Source organism: Felis catus, chromosome A1, assembly GCF_018350175.1.
Source record: "Felis catus isolate Fca126 chromosome A1, F.catus_Fca126_mat1.0, whole genome shotgun sequence".
NCBI classification, from domain to species: Eukaryota; Metazoa; Chordata; class Mammalia; order Carnivora; family Felidae; genus Felis; species Felis catus.
The window spans coordinates 207,273,398-207,287,783 of NC_058368.1; the positions used below are offsets into that span (position 1 = coordinate 207,273,398).

Here is a 14,386-nt window from a genome sequence, read left to right on the forward strand (position 1 = left end):
AATCCTAACAACTGTTTTACATAATACCTTCTCTTAAGAGAGTGGCTGCGAACAGAGTCTACATCCATTCTTTCAGCAGCAGGGTTGGACTGGTTAGAGACTCCGGTGGCCTGAGTTCAAATTCCGTCTCCAGCGCTCGCTTGCTGTGTGACTCCTGGCAGGATCTTTACCTTCCTTGGAGCGGCGTCCCTTGCCAGGAAATGGAAAGAAGAGGGGCAGCTGCCAGAGAGGATTTGAAGGGTGAGGACTAATGAGGTAACCCGTGCAGAGTGGTGAGTGTGGGTTGCCGGGTCCAGGGACAGTATCAATAAATATCAGTTATCACTATTACTCACATGCTAAAATGATTTCTTAAAATCTTTTGAACGCTGACTGTATTTATATCCTGTGGCTGCTCTAGCAAAGTACCACAAATTAAGTGGCTTACAACAACAGAAATTCGGTCTCTCACGCTTCTGGAGGCCAGAAGTCCCAAATCAGTATCACTGGGCGGAAATCAGGATCATTGTCGGCAGGGCCACACGGTCCCTCAGAGGCTCCCGTAAAGAAGCTCGTCTGTTCCTTGCCCTCTCCAGCTTCCGGAGGCTGCTGGTGTTCCTCGGCTATGGTGCATTTGTCCCATGTCCTGCCTCTGTCCTCCCCCTGTCTCCTGTTCTGTGTGTTTCTGTTAATCTCTCTCTGCCTCCCTCTTGTAAGGATGCACATAATTGGACCGAGGGCCCATTCTGATAATCTCTTCATTGTCAAGATTTTACCCATAATCCTATCTCAAGTCCTTTTTTACCATACAAGGTAACCTTCACAGGGTCTGGAGACCAAGACCTGGGTACCTTTTGGGGAACCATTACAAAGCCTACCAAATGAACATTTAGTACTTTAAAATTAAAGAATTTGCCCCCCCAGCTACATACTACCGGTGTAATTCCTGTTTTCTCTCTCTCTCTTAATCCCCCTCCCTCCCTCACCGTCTCCCTCCCTCTCTGTCTCTTCTCTTCTCCTTTTCCTCCAAACCCTGTCCCATATACCTCACTATATGTAAGTCAAGTGTCTTGACCAAATAGAGCTGTTTTTGTTTTTGTTTTTGTCTTCTTACCCACATGGAAGACTGGTAAAGGCAGTTGCCAGCTCTTGCTGAGGGGCTCCCTCAAGTCAGGATCTGCATCTTTGAGAGGTCCTGCCTGCGATCCTTCTGAATTTTCTAGCGTGATTATTCCTCACGGCCACAAAATGGCTGAGCCAGACCCAGGCATGTGAGGTAGGAAGAAAGGAGAACGTTTCCACCAGCTTCTATCAGTGAACCAAAACTTCCCTTGAAAACTCTCAGGAAACTTCCCTTTATATTTGGCTGGAAGTATATCCTCCATCACAAGATACAGGGAGGCTGGGAAAAGAAAAAATACAGCTTTTCTAGAGGGGAGAGTAGAAGGCACCCAGATCGAGATCAAGGATGACTGTTGTGTATGCCAGCCAATGAGACTCCTTACCTGAGGGGTTGTTGGAGGGAGGGCAGAGGCGGGAAGAGAAGGCAGAGGGAGAGAAGCAGAGGGGTGGAATCCTAACTGAGCTGCCACTACGAGGCAGGCAGTACACCTGATAAATCCACACAGTTTCTCATTTCATCTTCACCACAGTTTTGTGAAATTAATCTTAATGTTCCCATCTTGCAGAGAAGACGATTGAGGTTCAGAAAATTTTAAAAGCACATGCTAGTACAGAGCTAATAGGTGGGGAGGGCAGAAACGAAACTGAAGTGTGTCTAGATCCAGATACCATGCTCTTTCTAGTACTTTTGAATGAATTATCATCCCCATTAGATCATCTGTGGCCGACATTTTCCCCTCATAGCCGCTCTTCTTCAGATGCTGCTATTATCTTAACGGTGTTGACCAAAACTCAGAGCACTTCGCCAAAACCGTAAATCACTCCGGGGCTGCAGGTATGGGGGCTGCTGCAACGCTCCTGTTGTAACACAAACGTGCTGGGAGAGACAGGGCCCGGTCAGCACATTGCAGTGCACAGTCAAGATGCAAATAGGGCGCCATGAGCCTGGGACCTTGTCCTCACCACCCTGAGAGTGGGCTTCCCGGGCTTCCTGGGGCACGTGGGATACTTCCGCCCAGAATGACTGGGGAAGTGGTATTTGTTGGTGGCAAGCACTAACAGGAATGCAGCTCAAGTACTGGTGTTGACATTCGGAGTTAAGTCAGCCTTGTGTCTCCAGATCTGCCCTTACAGACACGGGTTTCCCAGTATGTTGCAGAGAGATTCTTACACAGAAGAAATTCCACTGGTGGAGAAACTGGCTTATTCTTGAAAGAGGGCAACTCTTTTGTTAAAAGTGTCTACAAGCACAGGAAAGTTTAGTCGAGAGGAAAAAATAGATTTCCAAAATCTGTCCCAGAACTGAATCAGCCATTTTGAATGATCAGAATCGCATCCTCTCCAACCTCATCTCCTTCCCCTTCAGCTAATCTTTCCGTGCTTTCTGTTCGTGTTGGGTGTATATGATTCAAACTCAACCCTTTATGTATGTTTTACAAACCCAAAAAAGAAAAAAAAAAAAATGTCAGCCTACCCAAGACAACACACTGTACAACCCAAAACTAGTTTAAATTTATGTTTTGCTCTGATAAAGTGGTAACGATTGTAGCGACACAAATAAGCTTGTATCAAGAGGGTCTCAGATTCTAAAATTGAATTCACTCCCTTACGGTTAAAGAATGTTCAAAACGGTGAAGACCTAAAAAAGAGGATTTCGTAATCTGCACATTCTTGGGACAGATAGGGATCGCGGACTTTCTTCATCCACAAAAGGAAGCCGGGGCCCATCTACCTATGGCTCTGGAGGAACAGGGAAGCCTGATGAAACAGGAGTGAGGATACCAACCCCTGGCAGAGATCCAACCCCCTCAAAGTGAGGAAATCCAAAGGAAAAACAGAAGATCTCTTCTCAGTTTCTTTGGAACACAGATTGGGTTCGGATCAAGTTTCTGCATCATCCAGTGAGCCTTGCTCACCAGACACCTGTGCCCACACTTGACAACTTGTGCTGATTCCTGGCCAGTGAGACGGACTCCAGACACTGTCAATGCCAGCGGGATCACCACCAGAGACCCCATGTATGACAGTAACCTACGCTAGCCTTGCTGGGTTTGTGGAGGCTCTGGCTCCCCCTACAGCTGCCCAGAGAAGCCAGGTAATACAAACAGGAGGTGCAAGGGAGTTATTCCCATAGTGGGTGAACTCGTACCAATGTAACACAGGAGTTGAGGAAAAGCCAGAGATACATTACTCACCCCTCTTCTTCCTCTGCAGCAGTTATTATACACAGTAGGTCTATACAACTTTTCTAAACATGTTCTGCAAGGTGAGTGACCAGTTGTGTGTTTTTGTTTGTTTGTTTGTTTGTTTGTTTGCAAAGCTAGAGACAGCTCAGTAATGCACCTACTGTCCTTGTCTCTAGTTTTTCTGGGACTGAACCCCCAATAAAGCATTAGCTTGTGTTTGCTTTGGACTCCATTTTCTGAGGCACCCATGTTAAGAGCATGTGATAGCAGTCATATCTGCCCCCAGAAGTAGTTTATTAAGCAGGGGTGACAGGGCTTTAGTATGAGGCATTTGTAGTTTCAAATTTTTGGAACTGAGTGTGATAGGATCCGGGGATGGCCACAGGTCTAGGTCATAGCCAGTATGAGTGCGAGAAACTAACCCCTCCTGTGAAAATGTAAGTGGAAATAGGAATCACGTGTTTCCATGCCCAACTAAGATGGGAGATCAGAGAGAGAAAGGGCAGAGCTCTGGGAGGCTGTGCTCCACCTAACCTCTCAAATCACACGGTTCTCTGGATGGGGCGTTCTCTGGATGGGGGGAGACAGTACTGGTACAGGGTTCCAAAGAATTAAAAGCAGGGAGAGGTGTTTAGGAATGGAAAGTAAATTGTTTAACTGTGATGTAAAGGACAGATAAGAGTTCCTGGACAATTTCCCCTCCATCTTCTTCCTGTCTTTATTCCACTTTCCACTGCCTCTGTGTTTGCAAATTCTGTCTTGCTATTAGTTTTTAATGAAACCAATATGTTTATCATAGTCAATGGCAGACACGGTCATTTGCACCTCAAGGTTATATTATTTTTTTCCTCAGACGGATTCAGCTGGCAGCTTCTGTAGATTCCTTTGCACAAAAAGTGACACCAAAGTTCTAATGGCAAGAAGCAAACTCTGTACCTCAGCAATTCTGCAAGCAAGATCAAGTATTGCCAACTGATCTTTTCTTTTCCTCAAGGGGGAAAAAAAAACCAGCAACAATGGGCTAGAATAAAAAATGTGGACAAGAAAACATGCTCACATATTGTAACAGTATGATGGGCTTCGGAGTTTTCTAGAATTCTAAATGTGTGGTTGATGCTGCAGCAGCCCCTGCAAAGCCATCACTTACCACGATGTCAGAAGATCTTGGACACTGGGAACAAACTTGATTAGTATGACTAACTTTCATAGTCTCAAAGCTTCAGACATCAGCAACAGAGAGGAGCCGAGCAGACACTGGATAAATAATAAAGAATGAGAAACATGTTGCGACACTCACTTTCAAATTATATTTTCAATTTTTTTCTTACATCCACAAATTTCTAGTAAAATGAAATTACGCAGTTTCATTAAATTATCTAGATGTCATTTAAGAAAAAAAAGGAAAACAACTTTGGTATAATTTCAAATGTCTCCTTCATGTCAGACACAACCATGCTAAAGTGTTTCTTGTATAAAAATTTCCACTTGTTCCCACTGTCCAGTCAACCTAGGAACCATATCTTTCCTGCCCTTTGTGGTCAGACTTCTCAAATGAGACTTTCCACTTTTTCATACTATGTCCACTCCTTTCTCACAATAATTTTTTTTGCCCCTATCAGTTTTATTTAACTTTTTCTCAAAGTCCACTGGCCTTTTCTCAATCTCCTCAAACGTTTTGAAATACATTACTCTTGTTTCAATCGTCCTTGTTGACAGGTCCCTACAACATCACGTTCACCTGAAAATCCCATTAACTTTAATCACATCATCAGTGTCTCCTAAAAGCAAGCATTCTCCAGAAGGTTCCTAGGACCTCAGCCTTTTTCTCTCTCAGACTGACTCATCTCCTCCCGTGACGGCAAATACCCACCACTTCTGTGTCTATCTCTTCAACAACAACAACAAACAAAACAACAAAATTAATGTTTATTTATTTTTGAGAGATAGAGACAGAGAATGAGTGGGGGAAGGCAGAGAGAGATGGAGACACAGAATCCCAAGCAGGCTCCAGGCTCTGAGCTGTCAGCACAGAGCCTGACACGGGGCTCGAACTCACCGACCATGGGATGATAACCTGAGCCAAAGTCCGATGCTTAACAAACTGAGCCACCCAGGCACCCCTCTATCCCTTCAATTTCACTCTCATTGAAACAGTAGACCCACTTGTCAACTGCTAAGTTAAATCAGCATCATAGAACTTCTACAAACTCCCTTTTGTCGAAACCTGATCCTTCTCTTTCTAGCTAGCTTCTCCCCAACCAGGAATAAAATATGAGAGTTACCTTTGACTCTTTCTTTTGAACTTCTAACATCCAAACAGTTGCTCAGTTCTTTCACCTCTACATCTGCAGTTGTTTCCTCATCTAAACTTGGTCTTTACTACCACACTCACAGCCAAGTTCCCATTACCGCTGTTCTATACCACTCGAATAGACATTCACCCTGCCTTTCCACATCCTTTGGCTCTTCCTTTGCCTGTCAGTTCTTCTCTTAATGTACAATTGTGACCTTGGCACTCCTGACTCAAAAGCCATCTACTTTTTCTCCTTTTTCTACACAATAAAGATCAATGTCTAGTTTAGTATCTACAGTCCCTCATAATTATGGTGTTAGCAGGCTTTATACCTTAAAAATTCTTGTGTAGAATGTATTGTTTGGGCAACCTAAAGGGACTCAAAATAGAGAAGAGAAAAAAGGCAAAACCAAAATAAAAGAGAAATTTTATTTGTCTTCTATTTTCCATTGGATGGTGAAACACTTTTTTTTTTTTTTTTTTTTTTTTAAACAATGATTGTATTGCCATCTGCTGGAATTATTAGAGCACATTTGAAGCAATGTTTTTCTCAGGCTGAAAGTCTTGACTTCAGTGTTCAAACATTATCTCTAAATACAACTTTTAATGCCTAATATAACTGCAGATGTTAGAGTTTCATATGAGAATTGCTTTGATTCCAAGCACACAAAATTACAATTAACAAATTAGCATGACCTTTGCTTATAATAGACTAGGAGCATTCACCTTTATTACTGAGAATATCCTAGTGAGCCCAAGAATGAGATGATTGCCTTTATGGAGAAATAAGGTATCTTTTTTAATATCAGGTTACTTCCAAAAACCATTTTTTTTGACGGTACTCAAGAATTCAAATTTTTCTCAATATTTAAGACTCAGAACTAGAATTACCTTTTCCAATGAAGGATTCCCAAGCCACCTTATCCTCTTTGATTTTATATAACTTACTATGGGCATTTCACTTTTATTTGGGAGGCTAAACATAATTGCATTGTATTGACATGAAACATTGCCTGTGTTTGTCTCTCCATAATCAGTAGTGGTTAAAAATCTGGTCTCTAAAGTCAAGCTGCATGCTTCAAAATGTGAATTTGCCATTTACTAATTAATATTTTTGTAACTAGCTTCTTCCTCTGTGAAACAGAGATAACAATATTTCCTTCACAGGGTTGTTAGGAAGATTACAACAGCAACAACTTTAAAATCACTCAAAGCATCACTTGCCATGTAGTAAGCACCTAAAATTATTAGCTTTATCAATCAGATTGTTACAGATATGATTATTATCACCCAATAACCCAAACAGGTAGCAGTGAGTCCCACATAGAGCAGGTTTAAAATGAGTATTATTAAATGACAGATTTTTATTAGCTATTTAAAAATGATTTAGATTTTTTAAAAGTTAGATTCTTTGAGGCATAATATACATACAGTAAAATTCATCAATTTTGATGGTACAATTTAATGACAACTGTTTAAGGTTCACTCAGCTTCTTAAATCTGTATTTATATTTTCATTATAGTGGAGAAGTTTTCAGTCATTATTTTTCAAGTTTTTTTCAGCATGATACTCTTTTATCCTTCTGTTCTGTGACTCCAATAATATGAACATTAGAACTTTGTGTGGTGAGATTGTTCCCTGAGTCTCTTTTTTCACTTTTTTAAAACTTTTTTCTCTCTGTTGTTGAGGTTGAATAATTTCTATTTCTCCATATTCAAGTTTACTGGATCTTCTGTCATCTCTTTTCTACTGTTGAGGCTACTCGGTGAGTTTCCCTTTTTAATTTTGGATACTGTATCATACTTCTAAATTTTCCCTTTAGCTCTTCTTCATGTTTTCTATTTATTTCTTGATAGTTTTTATTTTAATATTTGTTTCAAGAATGTTCACAATTGCTCATTTAAGCATTTTCTATAATAGATACTTTAAAGTCTTTGTCAGACAGCAGCATGCAGAAAAATGAACCTGGACCACTTTCTTACATCATACACAAAAATAAACTCAAAATGGATGAAAGACCTCAATGTAAGACAGGAAGCCATCAATATCCTCAAGGAGAAAGCAGGCAAAACCCTTTTTGATCTTGGCTGCAGCAAATTCTTAATCAACACATCTCCAGAGGCAAGGGAAACAAAAACAAAAATGAACTACCGGGACCTCATCAAAATAAAAGCTTCTGCACAGCGAAGGAAACCATCAGCAAAACTAAAAGGCAACTGACGGAATGGGAGAAGATATTTGCAAATGACATGTCAGAAAAGGGTTAGTATCCAAAATCTATAAAGAACTTATCAAACTCAACACCCAAAAAACAAATAATCCAGTGAAGAAATGGGCAAAAGACATGAATAGACACTTCTCCAAAGAAGACATCCAGATGGCCCAGATGGCCAACCGACACATGAAAAAATGCTCAACATCACTCATCATCAGGGAAATACAAATCAAAACCACAGTGAGATACCACCTCATACCGGTCAGAATGGTTAACATTAACAACTCAGGCAACAACAGATGTTGGCAAGGTTGCGGAGAAAGAAGATCTCTTTTGCATTGTGGGTGGGAATGCAAGCTGGTGCAGCCACTCTGGAAAACAGTAGGGAGGTTCCTCAAAAAATTAAAAATAGAACTATCCTATGAGCCAGCAATTGTACTACTAGGTATCTATCCAAGGGATACAGGTGTGCTGTTTTGAAGGGACACATGCACCCCAATGTTTATAGTAGCACTATCAACCATAACTAAAGTATGGAAGAGCCCAAATTTCCATTGATGGATGAATGGATAAAGAAGATGTGGTATATATATATATATATACAATGGAGTATTACTCAGCAATCAAAAAGAATGGAATCTTGCCATTTGCAACTACGTGGATAGAACTGGAGGGTATTATGCTAAGTGAAATCAGTCAGAGAAAGACAAATATCATATGACTTCACTCATATGAGGACTTTAAGACACAGAACAGATGAACACAAGGGAAGGGAAGCAAAAATAAGATAAAAAACAGGGAGGGGGAAAAAACATAAAAGACTGTTAAATAAGGAGAACAGAGGATTACTGGAGGGGTTGTGGGAGAGGAGATGGGCTAAATGGATAAGGGGCATTAAGGAATCTACTCCTGAAATCATTGTTGCACTATATACTAACTAACTTGGATGTAAATTTAAAAAAAAAAAAAAAAAAGAAAAGTCTTTGTCAGATAATTCTAAGCAGGGGAAAGAAAGAAGCTTTAACTCAGAATGGAATTCAGAAGTTTGACTTTTACATGGCATTGGTATTTTCCTTACTGCATGAAACTATTCTGGTAAAACAAAACAAAACAAAACAAAACAAAACAAAACAGTGACTAGAGAATATTATTATCTGAGAATGACGAGCATGAAACCCGTCCTAGATTTTATTTAGAGGTAGGAGGTTTTCTTAGGCGCTTAGATTTCTGATAATTTTGCATATCAACTAACTATACGTGATTCATTAGTTACCTCTCTCTGTGGCGTATGTTATCCTTCCTCAACTTAAAATCAATACTCTGGGGGCACCTAGGTGGCTCAGTTGGTTGGGCGTCCAACTTCGGCTCAGGTCATGATCTCACAATTCGTGGGTTCAAGCCCTGCATCAGGCTTGATGCTGACAGCTTAGAGCCTGGGGCCTGCTAAAGATTCTGTGTCTCCCTCTCTCTCTGCCCCTCCTCTGCTCACGCTCTGTCTCTCTCTTTCTCAAAAATAAATAAACATTAAAACAAAATTTAAAATCAATACTCTGATTCAATTTTTTTTGAAATTTTTATAGAAATATTTCCAATGAGGATATAGGGACAGTTCACTTGTTAGGTTCTTTTATGTCCAAAAATGCCACACACCTCACCCCCACCTCAATTCATAAACAGTGTCTTGAGAACAAACATCTATGGTCACAGAACTTTTCACTCCCAAGTCCATAATGTTGCTTCATCATTTTACTGAGTTACAAATAAGAAGACCAACAGTGTTATCAGTCTTCACTTCGTAACCTATTTCTCTGTCTGGAAGCTTAATAAGGAGTGGTCCTAATCCCACAGGTTTATTAATTGCCCTAAAACGTGGCCAGGATGGTTTCCTTTTTTAATAAATTCTTCCAGCACTCAGATGGTCTTTATCATCTAAAAACTGAAGTCTCCATCCAACCCATCGGGATTTCTTCCATTAATTCTTTGGGTTTTGTTATTCTTCTTTTTCTTTCTCTCTTTTGGAAAGTTTTATTATTTTGAATAATTTATTTCTCAGTTTATCCTACATGTCTCTTTTTGTTTCTATTTTCCATTTCTTTTCTTTTTCTATATTCGGATATGCTTCTTTAAGCTAGCGTTGCCAATTCCATAACCAGCAGTGTCTATGCTGGTTTTTGCAAACTTTTTTTTTTTCAAACTATGCATATTGTTTGTTTAATTTTTTTAAAGTTGTCCCCATTTATGCCCCTGAATCCAGAATCCAGCTTAATGGAGCTCACCTATTCTAATTTTTTAGAGGGATGGCTCTCTTTCAGTCTACCAGCACTTATTAAAAGTACAGTATTCCACCAGCACTGACAAAAGATGAAATAAACTATGTAAACGCTTAGAATCAGAAGAAAATGAGTGTTGTACTGAAGTGTAGTCAAAGGAAGAAACAATTGAAGAAGAAAAAGAAAAGATAGAATGACGGGGAAACCGGGTTACTGAAAGAAAAGAAAGAAAAATGGAGACAGAATTTTGTGGTTGAAAAGCTGGACAGCAATCTAAGGAGCCCTGGAAAGAGCTCCACGTGGGCTGCTCTGTGTCCCTTACAAGGGGTGAAGGGCATAAAGCACAGGCCGAGTTTAGTGAGGAGCTGAAGAGGCAAAGATTGTGGAGAAAAGGATGCTCTCAGAACTCTTAGAGGAAGATTGATGGGCCAAGGAGAAGCGAGAAGCTCAAGAAGCAAGGAGACAGAAATTACTGGAAAAGAACATAGCCCTGGGGTCACTGAGGTGACAGGCTTGGGCAGCTGGCTGACCTTCTCCAGCACCTGGGTTTTGCCCCAGACTCCCGCAGATCTTCTCAGAGCTGAAAAACCCAAAGACCTAGGGTTTATCTTTATCTTTTCATTCTCTCTTATCTGCACTCTCTTTATTTTGGTGGTCAGTTTAAATTTGAAATGTGGTAAATATCTTCTGCTCCCAGAATTCACATTAGACCACCTGTGTGGACAATTCCAAGTCATACCACTAGATGGGGAACGTGACATATCTTTCCTGCCTGAGAAAAGTAAGGAAGGATTCTATCAGGTGACTCTGAGATTTTCTTATCTGAATTTTGATTGTCTTCCAAGTTTGGGAAGGATCTACCTCTTTTGAAAGAGGTGGGCAAAAATAATCTCACTTAAACCTTAAGAAAGTGTTTCTATAAGTGAGGGAAAGAATGAGTAATTTCCCAGCCCTACACCTCACAGCATTAGCAACGTGAAATGTTTGTTTCAGAAAGTGCAAAGAACAGATGTGTGTCGGGACGCGGGGGCGGTGCATGATAGGTGGGGGGGGGGGGGGGGGGGGGAGGAGGAAGTGTGCTTAAAAAAAAAGAGAGAGAGTTCTTCTGCCAAGAGTTTCTGGTCTGGGGTTTTGATTAAAAATTCCACTCAGATACTAGTTGTTAAGTGCCATTTAAAAAAATGTCACCCCCAAATCTGCCTCCAGGATGGGCTGGAAAACTTACTTGTGATGCTTCATTGACCTTGGCTGTTCATCTTGTTCCACTGAAATGAACAGTTTATTTTTTTCTAAAAGTAAATGCCTGAAACTGTATTATAGATGCTAATAGATAAGATGAAACTGCTTTCTGTGACCACTATTGAAGGGTTGAAGGTCAAAGTTCACATTCACTCATTTATTAAAGTATAATCTGTTGCCTCACTCAGTTCAGCATGATGGTAGTTCATCTTTAATATTGCCCTTTCAGGGAGGTAGAAGAATGAATCTAATATTATGAATTTCATATTCACAGGTGAGCCATACCTGACTGACAGAGTTGTCATAATGCCTCAATGACATGACATATAACGTGCCTAACACAGCCTGACCCAAAGCAGGAACTTGCTCAATTTAAAAAAAAAAAAAAAAAAAAAAAATTGCCTTCCTTCAACACGGAAGAGAAACACAGAGAACTTAAACGTATCTTTCATTTTGGGGGAAAAAGATATAATGACTTAGGTCAACAAAAGTTTGCTTTGGGTTGTGCAACCAAAAAATTAACATTCTATTTTGTTAAAGAAGCAACTTATGAGATGTTATGAGATGCACATTGACCTATAGTCAGGAATGATTCCCCCCACCCCCCACCCCCCCCACCCCCGCCCCGGTGTACATCTGATTAACCTGGCTTCACCAGCACAAAGGTTGGCCATAGACCTTTCCACAGTGGTCCGCACCCTGGACTTAACGCGGAACATGGAATCACATTCACTGGTGATGACACTAGTTAGGAAGCCAAAACAGTATGGCTACTTCAAGTGAGCATTTTCATCCGTCAGGGCTAGGAAGAGCCACTGATGCTCCCAGAACTCCCAATGTGTGCTTGTCCAATGATGGACCTTAGGAAGCAGAGGTAGCTATCTGAGATCTTTAGATCATAGTAAGGAGGCTAGCACCTGCCAGAACTGTATTTCACTCATTTATCCCAAAGAAGATACTTCAAACAGGGTCAGAAGGAACTACTTAACTGAGAGTTAAAAAGGCAAAAAAATTTAAGGTTCAGCCAACAAAATATGATATGGAACTTGGGAGAAGCTGAATTTGTGACTGTCTATGTCCCCAAGTCATCAGTACCATACACTGACAACTTGATTGGAACCTCTGGAGGAGTCTGGGAACAGTAAGACAAAGGTCTTGAGCGATCAGCCGGGATGGTGTTCTTTCCCCGAGGCAGTTTTGTGGACAGTTGATGTGTAAGCAAGAGTGGAATAAAGACCCAGAGGCCAAGCAGGGTCCTGAGAATGGCCTGATTATGCTCCAGGCATAACTTTGGCCAATCCCTGATCATAAACATCCTTCTTCCTTAAGTCACTAGATGAAATAATACACTATGTGTTGAGAACATACCTAGAACAGTCACTCGACACAGATTATCTCAACCTTCACAGTGATCCTATGGAGTCTTAATATTACTATCTCCATTTTACAGATGAGAGAACTGAGTCCACGGAAGATAAATTTTCTCACAAGTAATAAGAGGTAAAACTAAGATTCAAACCGAAGTACTTTGACCCAAAGCCTCTGGTTGTATCCACTAAAATTGACTATTTCTCAAAGTAGAATCCCCCGTTTGTATCAATAGGTACCTGATGGAAGTGTTATCCTTACTATCTCAGACAGAAAAATAATTTACATGTTATGGAAGTAAAGATGTGAGTAGCATAGGGAGCAAGGTGATTAACTCTGGGGTAGGCACCATATCAAGGCAAAAGATTAAGAAAATGAATTAGACGTTTGTCAGGCAAATAGGATTGGGAAGGGGAGGGAGTCCAGGCAGAAGAACGTGACATGTTTGTGTAACTGGAAGCAGATTGATTTAGCTGGAGTGTGAGTCACAGGTGACTAAATGAAGCTGGCCAGGTAGACAAGAATCAGATCCGATCAAGGAGGGCTTTGGGCTAGATAAGAATCAGCTCTGATGAAGAATGCATTCTCCAAGCTTTAGAGGTTTGGATGGTTTATCCTATGGATGATGTTGAGTCACTAAAAGATTCTAGGTATTCAATTCAATCTAGAAAAGATTCTAGGATGTTGGTAACATAATTAGGTTGTCATAGCAAAGGTAACAAACTGGAAATAGTTTCTACTATATTATTTTCCACAGCAGATTCACTGCACTTAATTTTGTCATTAAACAGTTATGGCCATCTCAGAGGAATCCACACAGCCAGGGAGCATTGAATGGAATGAAGAACTTATGGCTAAAAACCTCACACACCCCCTCCTCACACACCCTCTCCAAGGCAGTGAACATAGACATGGATGCTTTGTTCCGATCCCCCCAGTGCCACGTAGCTTCCTCCATCTGATCTCCAGGAATTTAGAATACTTCACTTGTCCCTTTTTTTCAGACTGCTTGCCCGTGGTGCAAACTGTATTTCTCAGTATTTATGTATGCAATTCAAGGTTTCATTTGAGAGTTGACTTTCCTGACGCAAGTGAGTTGATAATCTTGGAAACCCTTGCACTGATTCTAATAAAATTTTTTCATGTTTATTTATTTATTTTGAGAGAGAGGGAGAGAACACATAAACAAAGAAGGGGCAGAGAGGGAGGGGGAGAGAGAGAATCCCAAGCAGGCTCCACACTGTCAGTGCAGAGCCCGATGCAGGGCTCGATCCGCGAGACCATGACCTGTGCTGAAATCAGGAGTCAGATGCTTAACTGACTGAGCCAGGCAGGTGCCCCTGCACTGGTTCTAAATAGGGAGCTGAAGTCTCTCTACTACTAAGGGATCAATCTTGTTTGTTTCACACTAACAAATATAGATGTACATATGTACATATATATGTGCACAGAGAGATGTATACATATCTATATATACATACGTAGACATATATCCATATAGATTCATTTTATTTTTAAATTTGATTCTTACAAGTTAAAGGAAAATATTCTTCTAATATTATAAATTTCGTATTCACAGGTGAGCCATACCTGACTGACAGAGTTGTCATAAGGCTTAATGACATGACATGTAATGTGCCTAACACAGCCTGACCCAAAGCAGGAACTTGCTCCTAGTCCCACCTTCCTCACTTCTAGCAGATGAGAAGTGGA

The 14,386-nt window shown here is 40.7% G+C and overlaps 1 long non-coding RNA gene across 2 annotated transcripts in view; it reads right to left on the reverse strand.

Moving 5' to 3' along the window:
- The window catches only part of LOC123380187, a 217,543-nt gene that overhangs the window by 121,502 nt on the left and 81,655 nt on the right, over positions 1 to 14,386 (reverse strand). For both annotated transcript variants that reach the window (XR_006585661.1, XR_006585662.1), the window contains exon 2: positions 4,435 to 4,541. This is a non-coding gene — a long non-coding RNA (uncharacterized LOC123380187). The remainder of the gene's footprint in view (positions 1 to 4,434; positions 4,542 to 14,386) is intronic.